Below are 10,857 nucleotides of genomic sequence, written 5' to 3' on the forward strand. Positions count from 1 at the left end.
ATACTTGCAAGGTGTGTTTCAAGAATCATCAGCAAGAAGATTAAGCACAAAACAGCAAGCACAAAGCTAGATAGACAAATGGCCACTAAAACCAGAGAAAGCTCCATCCAGGACAAGACATTTTCAGGAGTTGGAAACCTGATAAAGCTCCTCCCAACAGGAACAGTTTTTATGTTCCAATTCCTTAACCCTGTCTTGACCAACAACGGCCAATGCCACACCGTTAACAAGTATCTGAGTGGCATTCTCATAGGCCTCTGTGGCTTCTCTTGCTGTTTCTCTTGTTTCACAGACAGTTACAGGGGCAGTGATGGCTGGACTCACTATGGAATTGCGACCATGAAAGGGCTTTGGCCATCTTCAGATTCTGCCGGGATCGTCAGTGGACTTGTCAAGTTACAAGCTTCGAATTGGTGACTTCGCTCATGCTTTCTTTTCCTTGATCGTGTTTGCTGTGTTGTCCCTGTTGGATAGCAACACAGTCGAGTGCTTTTATCCTTCTTTTGAGTCCACTGAGAAGGTGTTGCTCATGGTGTTGCCTCCTGCCATAGGTGCAGTTTCGGGTACCGTGTTCATGTTGTTCCCTAACAAGCGCCATGGAATTGGATACCCTTCAAGTGATTCTTCACAGGATTCTTAGTGATGATGAATACATCTATACTATAAACAAATAGTTTGCAAAAATCTTGAAGAAATTGGTTCCTGATTTGCAGCTCTATACCCTGAGAATGCTTCTTCGTCATTGAATTTGTATGATTGTTCAAGAATAGAAGAGGGAGGAATGGATGTATCCTTTCCCTTCAATATGTATAATAAGTTTGTATTTTGTGACTGTAAGAGGCAATGCGAATTGTCTTAATTCCATTTGTAAATTTGAAGCTGAAGACCAGTTCAGCTAATCTTCTTCACCCTGTACTAATCAATCAATCCTTCCATATATAATTATTTAAGATTAAATTCTTATTTGGTAATGTAATACAAAGTAAAATATATTAAAATAATATATGTATTTTAGTTTTATTTTTATTTTTGACATTAAGATATTAAAATCATTAAAAAAAAATTTAAAAATATTAATTTAATACTTATTCAATTAACAAACCATTTCAAAAGTATATTTAACCTCACAATAAGTGAATAAAAAGCAAACTTATCAAGGCTAAAGATTGGACATATCTCCCATATAAAGGGGTGTTTATCTTCGATAGCAGTGTTATCTGTATCTGTTGATTTTACTATTGTGGGTCTAAGCTGGTTTGAAATGGAGCCTAGGTTAATTAGAAATGGAGCCTCATTTATCACATGTCTATCTCTCTTGTTGGTGCGGAGCTCTAGGTACACGTATTCTCCTACGTACATCCTGTTGGAAAAAAATTAAGTGTGGTATAAGATTAAAAAAAAAACAGTAATATAAAGTTAAAAACTCAGGAAAAAAATTAAGAGGAATGTATAATTTTATTAAGTTTTTTTAGTTACTTTTTTATACTATTTAATAATGTTGAATTATAAGCTTTTTTTTATATATATAAAGTTCTAAATATTTAAAAGATTAAATTAATACAAGAAAATTCTAATTTAAATAAAAATTATATTATGTTAATTAGACCAGTCAATCAATTTATTTAATTCAACTAATTATCTAATTTAAGCCGTTTGTCAACCGTTTGTCTTGTTCCTAACTAGTCAACTGGGTCAATTACTTAATTTCTAGAAATTATTTTATTTTTAATATCTCTTTAAATTTGATTTTTTCCATAACTTTTAATATATATTTTTTATTTTTATACACATCATTTTTTAGTGGTTTTATAAAAATATTCACGATTTAATTTTTTTGTATCTTCATATAGGAAGGGAAAGTTTGAAACTTTTATAGGCTTTTCGGAAACATAAGATTTGAGTAGAAATGAAATCATTTCGACAACATTTATCGAATTCTAGTGTTTGAAAACCTTTAAGTAACATAAATGAAGGCTAGAACCAATTAAAATTAGATATTTTATTTTGTAGATTTGAAAATCACACGTGATTGACGCATTAAAAATTAATCCCACTAACGCCCCCCTAACACTATGTTTTTGTGGTGGAGAAGCAAACAAAAACTCATTCCCACACAACTTCAGAAACAGTTTTAGTCTTTATGTGTAGCAAGAAAGGAGGGTAAACATAGTAATTTAACATGAATGTTTATCGTCTTCTATACACAACGGATAAATATTTTATTATTTTATCCAAGAAAAATTCCAAATGTTCAACTTCCATATACCTCTAGAAGACCAAGGATTTGTAATTCTTACAGCTTTCTGCTTTGCTTGCTGGGCTCCTCTAATTGCAGTCTCTTGATAACCCTCGCCTGCTTTTATGATGTCAGCTTCAACTATATGATGATCAGAAGTGCCTTGAGGATGAGATCACCTGGAACAAACTTGCACGGTGTGTTCGGAGATGCCAAAACGTAATCCACTCTTGTGCCATACTTGCATGTTCCTTGCACATCTAGCTCAACCAAATTTATGGCATGCGAACTTTATCATCTCAAAAGAAGAAGAAAAGGTGCTGTGATTGATTAAATTCTGGCAAAGAAACCGAGACAAGGTTGTTTAATTACTTCGGCCTTTTGCAATGATGACTACTGGCTCGCGTTCCCCTCCATAGATAGTCCTTCGCATCTACGTATCCTTTCCCCTTCAGAAACTTTGTCACTTCGATCTTTGGTGTTGGCTTTCCGATGTCCTCGTAGTACTGAAAAATCCATTATGGCGGGTTAGAAGAAGTAGAGAAAACTGGCATGAACGTAGTTGATTATGAAGATACTTTTTATGAAATTTTTACCCTGACAATGTCCAGGTATCTCTCTGATGAGCAATCTGATCCATCAGAAGAATTGATAACTCCTGCCTATCTGTCTCAGTCTCCAATTTCCATCCAAATGGTCTAATTGGGTGCAGTAAAAGTCTACTTCTCCTGCCCATGGCACATCAATTGTGGCCTTCAGTACATTCCTGCATTAAACACAAGGTTTTGCCTTTGTGCTTTAGGTTCGAGATTCTTAGGAAGAATATTTGCTAATATATTTCTCAAAAACCAAGCTTGTAGAGAGAAGTAATTCATCTGTTTCAAACGATGACAACGCGTCCTAAAACATTCAGGCAGAGGAGCTCTTCACTCGGCCCAGGTTAGTGGGAAAAAAAACTTTTTTTTTTTTTCGTAAAAAGATGTAGTTTTGGGTTTTTATTTTTGAGTTTGGTGAATTGACGATGTAAAACGGCAACCTGCAATCCAATTCTTGAACCAGATCTACCCTGATCGGATCTTATGGTTATGCTTCCAAGTTGGCTATTCATAAGAAACGCAGGAAATTTTGAAGATGGTCCATGATCAATTTCTGATTGTCTCTCCCTATCCATTACAAATCTCAAATGCAAACTTGTTGCCTTTATCTAGTGTTTTCAAACAGAATTTATTTACACCTTTAGTATAGCAGTGAAAAGTGGAGTACCTGAAATCTTCATCATTGGCGATCTTCTAACTTTCCACCTTTTGGTCGGCCACTACGACAAAATCGCATTTCCACTTCGATAAAATAATTTATTTACATGTTTAGCATAATAGAATTTGTTATTGTAACGTGAATTGATGTTACTGTTGTGTATTTATTAATATAAGTATTTTTAAAATAAATAGATAAGAAATACACATATAATTTGATATAAGACATTCTTTCATATTAATGAAAATAATGATAGATTGTTTATTACACATGAGTATATCAATGGGTGATCAATGGGTGATGTACATTGTTATATTTTAAAGATGATAAAAACTATTTTTTCTTGATTATGGTATTCATTATAAATGAATACACCAGCAAATTGTGTCTTTTAGTATATTTTAAAGGTGATAAAAATTGTTCTTCTTCTCAAGTTGGTGATGTCAATTAAAGGTTTTAATGTGTTCAAGAAAATCATTGATAGAATGAGATTTTCAATGTGCTGACAATTAATACTTTTATTGACTGAAATATATATTTTTACAGATTTCCTAATAAAATTATTAACAGAATAAGAAAGAATTTTAACATGCTAGTAATTAAGAATAAGAATTTTAAAATGCTAGTAATTAATGTATTTCTGATTGAAGAACACATTTCTAACTGTTGATTGTTTATCGTTTTACCAATGAAATAACAAATATAATTAAAAAAAAAAGAGGGGTTTTTGGAATTTTTAGTGTATATCAAAAATTTTAATTTTACTTTACAAATTTAATCACAAATAAAATATTTAAAAATAATGATATTTAATTATTCTTCAGAAATTTCTTCTGTAAAACCTAGTATAAAAGCTCTACATGTATAACAAATCTTCATTTTTTTTTCTCGACTTAGAAACTTAGTTCTTATCTCCTTCTCTTTATGGTCTGCTATTCATTTTTGTCTCTCAAACATCAAGCCTAAAAATAAAATAAAAAATTCAATGCAATCACCAGGTATTTATGGATTAATTTTTTGAAGTATTTTTTTATGGTTTTTTTAACATTTTATTATTATTATTATTATTATCACACCTATTTCAACTATAAAATTAAGCATATCATTAATGTAAAATTTTTTCATTTCTTATTCATTATTTGTTTTTGCATTATTGCTTTCTTTTTGGTCTTTGTTTTTGTTCACTTATTTGTTCTTTATAATTTTATGAAGTAATGTTGTATTGAATTTAAGTTGTTATTGAATATAGTATTTTTCATTATTTTGTTTAATTTTAGTTATTATTTTAAAATTTGTTGTTCAATTTTAATTAAATATATAGGATTAAATCTAATTATTCTTTTGTATTGTTTTCCATTTAGAACAATTTTTTTGTGAATTTTTTTTTTGATTAACGTGGGTGTCTGGGCCAGCTTGCGCGCACCACGACTAATCCCACAGGCCCTGAAGTTAACGACCATGTAAGCCTCCAATGGCCATCATATGAGTAACTAAAGACTCGAACCTGATACCACAGAGGGAGCAAACCTCTTGGTTCCAAATCGTTACCACTTGGCCACCACCTAGATGGTTATTTTTTTGTGAATTTAGGATCACTAGTATTAGCACTTAGAAATAATTGTGTTGGATTGTAGTTGTTATTGAAATATTTTGTTATTATTTTATTGAATTTTAGTTATTTTCTTTGTTTAATTATGTTGTTACTATTTAATTAAATGTGTAGGATTAATTTTAATTATTATATTGTATGTATTCTATTTGAAATAAATTCTTGTAAATTTAAGATTATAAATATTATAATGTAGAAAATGAGAATTTTCTATGAAATCGAATTATTCAAAATTATTAATAGAAATTAAATAAAATCAAGTGGTTTGTGGTATATACGTTGTCTATTTGCAGAATTAAAATTTTTGGATATCTTGTTGTATAGGGGAAGTGTCATATAATTTTTTAAAAAAATCAATTTTTTTTTTGTAAATTTATGTAGATGCCAAGGGGAAATCAATTACATGTTGTGAGCACAAGATCGTTGCTAGTTCTATAATAACGATAATAAAAACCATGAGTCATTAGGTGTCGATCAAGAAAAAGCATATGCATCGACTCACAACGCTGCCTCATCGAGTGCAATGCCACAACATAAAGGGGGGTCCCTTCACAGCGGGATCCATGCACTTCCGAATAAGAGGTGCAATGAAAGGATGACATTTCAATGTAAGTTTGTTTTGTTTTCACAACGACATGTTTAATTATTTTTTAACAAATAATATTTCATTAAATTTATCTAATTTTAGGTTCACAAACATTGAGGCTACTCAAATAATAAAATTGGTATTTAAATCATTAATAGAAATTTTATTATTTCAATGAAGCTAGGTTTCCAAACATCCATAATGAAAACCTTAGGTTAATGCACGGTTTCAAGGTTTAAGGTTAGTATTAATTTAAATTTTTTATTGTTATTATGTAAATTCATTTACTTTATTGAAATTTATGAAATTTTTCTTTTTATAAATTTTTACTGCAAGGGAAAATTTGAGTGGGATATAGCAAATAATAATGTTGCAAGGAGAGTTTTAGAGAATCACGTTATAATTTGGTAATATCAAAATTAATATAATTTTTTATTTTAAATATTAAAATTTTATTTGTCATTTACTTATAGATAGTTCTTTTAAACCATATAGGTTGCATGATGTTTTGTACGAGGCACAAAAAAAATCCAAAAAATATGTGAAGGGAAAGTGGTCTACCTGGCTGGAATAACATGGCGGTTTGGAAGGTTTCTTGCCGTCATACTTCTTAGAGACTATATAGGTGGAATACAATCAGCACGTGGCATCCAAGAGTTTCACGCAATGGTTATAAACTATTGTGGAGAACCGGAGTCAGAAAATTCACGGTTTCATTACCACACATACCAATGACTTCGTTCTATTTGTTTCATATGTGAAATGGATGGTAAGAATTGTTTAATTACATCTATTTTTTAATTTATTATTTTTATAAATATATTTAATTGACAACATTTTTATATTTCACGTTACTATTATTGGATATGAGCCAAGCGCAATGAAGCTTTTTGTAGAAATGTACGTACGGAGTGATGCACGCCAAAAAATGATGCAAAATTTATCAATAGTCAAGCTCAACACTTTGTTTTACATTGGTTTTTAACTATTTTTTTTCTTAAGTTATTATTTACTTGAATTTGATGATTTATTTTTTATTTTCAATGGACATATAATAGCTAGTTGAAGAACAAGTACAAAGATAATCATTCGACTCATAATGTTTCAACTGTTGAATGCTTGCAATTGGTCTTGAGCAATAGATGTCTGGAGTTCATGGCCTTCTTATTAGTTAAGGAGTACAAGAACATATGATCCATCTCAATGAAAAATATGAATGATTCTTTGCAAATATTTTATTTGTGATCTTATTAGTAAAATAATTACAGATGAACTGTTAGTGTAAATATCCATAGAAAATTTTATTGATAAACTATTAAATCTGGTAGTGGAATAGCCATGGAGATAAACTACTAGACAGTAGTGGTAAGATTTTTTTATTTTTCATGGGATTTTATAATGTTTGTTTCCTTTAACTTAGTTTGATAAATGACAGTTACTACGAATGATGGGTAAAACCTTGCCTTTCCTAGTGAGTGTTGTTTTTTTATGTGTGATTCATGCACAAGGTTCGTGGGTTTTGTATGCTATGTTTTAATTCATGGCTTAAAAAGGCATAGTACGCATTCTGCTATTGAACCACTACGCGCTAGTTGTGGTTTCATGTCTAAATCAATCAGAGAATCCCAGGATTTGAAGATTTCTCGCATGCAAATTTCTTGAGTATATGGATGAAGAAGTGCATTCTTGTCAATCTGTGCCCTATACACATCCGAGCCTCTTTTATAAGATTTCGAAGATAGATGAAAAGGTGTTTCTGCATTTGTTAGTCTAGTCATTAATTCCCTTCAATGATCGCAAGCCCTCTTAAAAAACGAAACAGTGTTTGATTATGATTTAACCTAAATTCATTTTTCATTGCAAAAATATAAAAATTAGTGTTCTTCCTCAATTAATCCTTTCTTTTTTAAAAAAAAAAATCATGCACGGCCAAGTCCCAAAAAAACTCACCTAGAATGTCTTTACACATGCTTGCGTTTTTATTAGTTTTTCAACAACTAAAAAAGTCAAAAATATTTTCTTTAACGTCTTACCATTTAACAAAACTTTGGTTTTAGCATTTTCATAGAAAAGTATATATTGCGTGTATTTTTAGACTTTGTTGCAAATTTTTAAAATTTAGTAAATTTGGCTAAAATTAAAATTTTTATTGAGCCAACACACTTAAATTTTTAAAATAATAAAATCATCGATATTATAAGGAGCTACTATCTTTAACAATAAAAATGTAATATGGTTCCTAAATTATTTTTAGAAAAAAAACTATTTTTTATTTTTTATTTAATATTTATATTCAATAAGTCCAAAATTAAAAATGCTCTTGCTTTTTATTAATGGCAAAGTTAAAAATATTATATATTTTCTATATATAATACTTGCTAATACTAATGTTGAAAGTTTTAGTTAAATATTATTTATTAATAATAAAGTCAAAAATATTATAAATAAATAATGAATAGCATAATATAATAAATCATCAACAATTTAAGACAAAATTAAAAATAAAGTATGTTTTAGAAATGATAACTTTTTTGGAATAATTAATTATATATTATAAAATGTATGATTATTAATTAGAGTTTTTTATAACTAAACTGCTAAATAATAACTTTTTAAACAAAATATTTTTATAAAAAAACATCTCATAAAAAAGAAGATTATATTATTTGCTTGTTAAAGAGACATTAGAAAGAAAAAAATTTTAATCTCCACAACTTCAGTTTTTTCCTTACTATTACTATTATTATTATTATTATTTTATTTTAAATGTCATTCTGAAAAGGCACCCTTGTTTCACAAGTCTCTCAGCTACGATTAAACTTACGTCCATCACGGATTCTGTCAGAAAAGCATGTCCAAACTGCAGATAACCAGGAGTGAGAACACCCCCCCACCCCTAATTTCGTGGTTGTCAAAATCATTACAGACAAAAAAGGGTCACATGCAAAGCTGAAAGACAAAACAAAGGCATATGCAATGAAGACACAAAAGTTATATTACATTCTTCGTACATGATGTAACAGAATGCATGAAATATTATCATTCAAAGAAGATTATATTATTTGCTTGTTAAAGGATGGCAAGCAATTAAAAAAGGGGGAGGGGGGGCAACAGAGTATGAACAAAGGCAACAAATTCTCTTAAATTTAACCTAAAAATCTCATAAAAAAGAGCTCTCAAACAGACCAAAACCTAACAAAACAATCCAAGTGCAATTATTATTTTCCTTTAAAATGATGCAAGAAGAAGAAGAAGCAGCAGCTCCCACAGTGAAATTTAGTGAACATTCCTTCATTGAAAGCTCGGTTCCGGCAAATGAAACCTCATTCCACTGCTAGAAAGCAGCAGCAGCTACAGTGAAATTTAGTGAACATTCCTTCATTGAAAGCTCGGTTCCGGCAAATGAAACCTCATTCCACTGCTAGAAAATTTACAAATACAAATTAAATTAATAAAGAATTTTTTCCATTTGTATTTTAGAGTGAATTTTATTGACTAAATATTTTACATTGCTAACTCCATTGGTATTTACCTACAAAAATATATTGGTATATGCTTAGAGAATCCTAGTCAAAATAAAAAAAAAAGTAAAAAAAGAAAACCAAACAATACGATAACGCATAAATTTTTGCAAATGTTGTTACCGATGGAATTACAATTGAATTCAAACAAGGAAACTCATACAATGACATGTCACTTATACCGATATAATTGCCGATAAATTGTCAAATAAAATAATTTCATCAATAAATCTATCGGTAATAGTTAATATATGACCTGACCATCTTCCCTCCTTTCCCCTTCTCTATTTCTCCTTCTTCCTTAAAAAACCTATATGTAACAAAACAAACACCACCCCAACATCCTTCCTCATCTTAACACAACTCATCCTTTCTCAACTTTTCTAGTCATAACAACACTTTTTTTTTACTCCATCCGTGTTATGATTGAAATTTTATTATGGATTTTTCATTTTAAGTATACTATTTTTTTTAATTTGAACACAATTTTAAAATGTTAATTTTTTTATTGCATATTTTTTTAGTATATGTATTTTGTTTGGGTATTTACTTATTTTATTTTATTTTTTTCAAACAAACTTGTTGTATGCATTTATGATTTTGTACAAGTTATGGTTTGTTTAAGATTTTCTAAAATTATATTTGTTTATAAATTGTTGAAACTTATGTTGAATTACTGACTTAGGTGTGTTGTGATGAAATAAACAATGGCTTGTTTAACGAGCTTATTTTATATTTTGTCAATTTTATTATCGAGTTGTAATTTCCGTAAATGTGTACAAATTTGTATGTATGTAGATAATTGATAATGAATTAAGATAAGTATTAAAATAGGTTGAATAATTTTGAGCTAAACCAATATTTTTGTAAATTTATTTCGTTAACGTAGTTAATTAATATATGTCATCATTATTTGATACAGGTTCAATATAAGTCATAGATAATTGTTCATGGATGTATCGAGATTCACCCTAAGGATTGCAAATGATGGATTATTGTTATGAGGTTTAGAGTTTTATTAATTACAAAACATCTATTCTAAAAAATATTAGTGAGGTTATATTAGATGTCCATGCAAAAGGTGTAAAAATAAAAAGTTTCTCAATCGATATGTTGTAATGATATATTTTCTACACCAAGGATTCATGGAGGAACACCTATGTTGGTATGGACAAGGAGAACCATTTTTTCATCACGTAACCACAATAAAAAGGATGGTTGGGTCAACTTCTAGTGCTAGCAACATGCATGGAGTTATAAATGACAACAATAATATTTGCAGGACTATGGTGATGGATGTAATGAGAATGAATCAGGATCATGCCGGTCAATATCTAATCGTAGATGAAGAATCTAATGTAGACACGATAATGTTTTATGATCTTTTGAAAGATTTTAATGAACCATTATGGGATGGTTACATAAATCACAGTAAATTATCAGTCATTGAACAAATGTTTACCATCAAATCGGATTATATAGGTTAAGCGAGACCGATTATGATAAAATTGTCAAATGGGTAAGAAGCATTTTACCTAAAAGGAATAGGTTAAAAGAGAACTTTTATGTTGCTAAGTCCATGATAAAACCTCTCGGTCTAGAATGTCATAAAATTGATATGTGTTCAAACTTTTACATGTAATACTACCTT

General features: G+C 29.6%; 1 pseudogene; it reads left to right on the forward strand.

Moving 5' to 3' along the window:
• Positions 1–910, forward strand: LOC105116780 (uncharacterized; annotated as a pseudogene).
• The last annotated feature ends 9,947 nt before the right edge of the window (positions 911–10,857 follow it).

Source organism: Populus euphratica, unplaced genomic scaffold (genome assembly GCF_000495115.2).
Source record: "Populus euphratica unplaced genomic scaffold, PopEup_1.0 scaffold1048.1, whole genome shotgun sequence".
In the NCBI taxonomy this organism is placed as follows: domain Eukaryota; kingdom Viridiplantae; phylum Streptophyta; class Magnoliopsida; order Malpighiales; family Salicaceae; genus Populus; species Populus euphratica.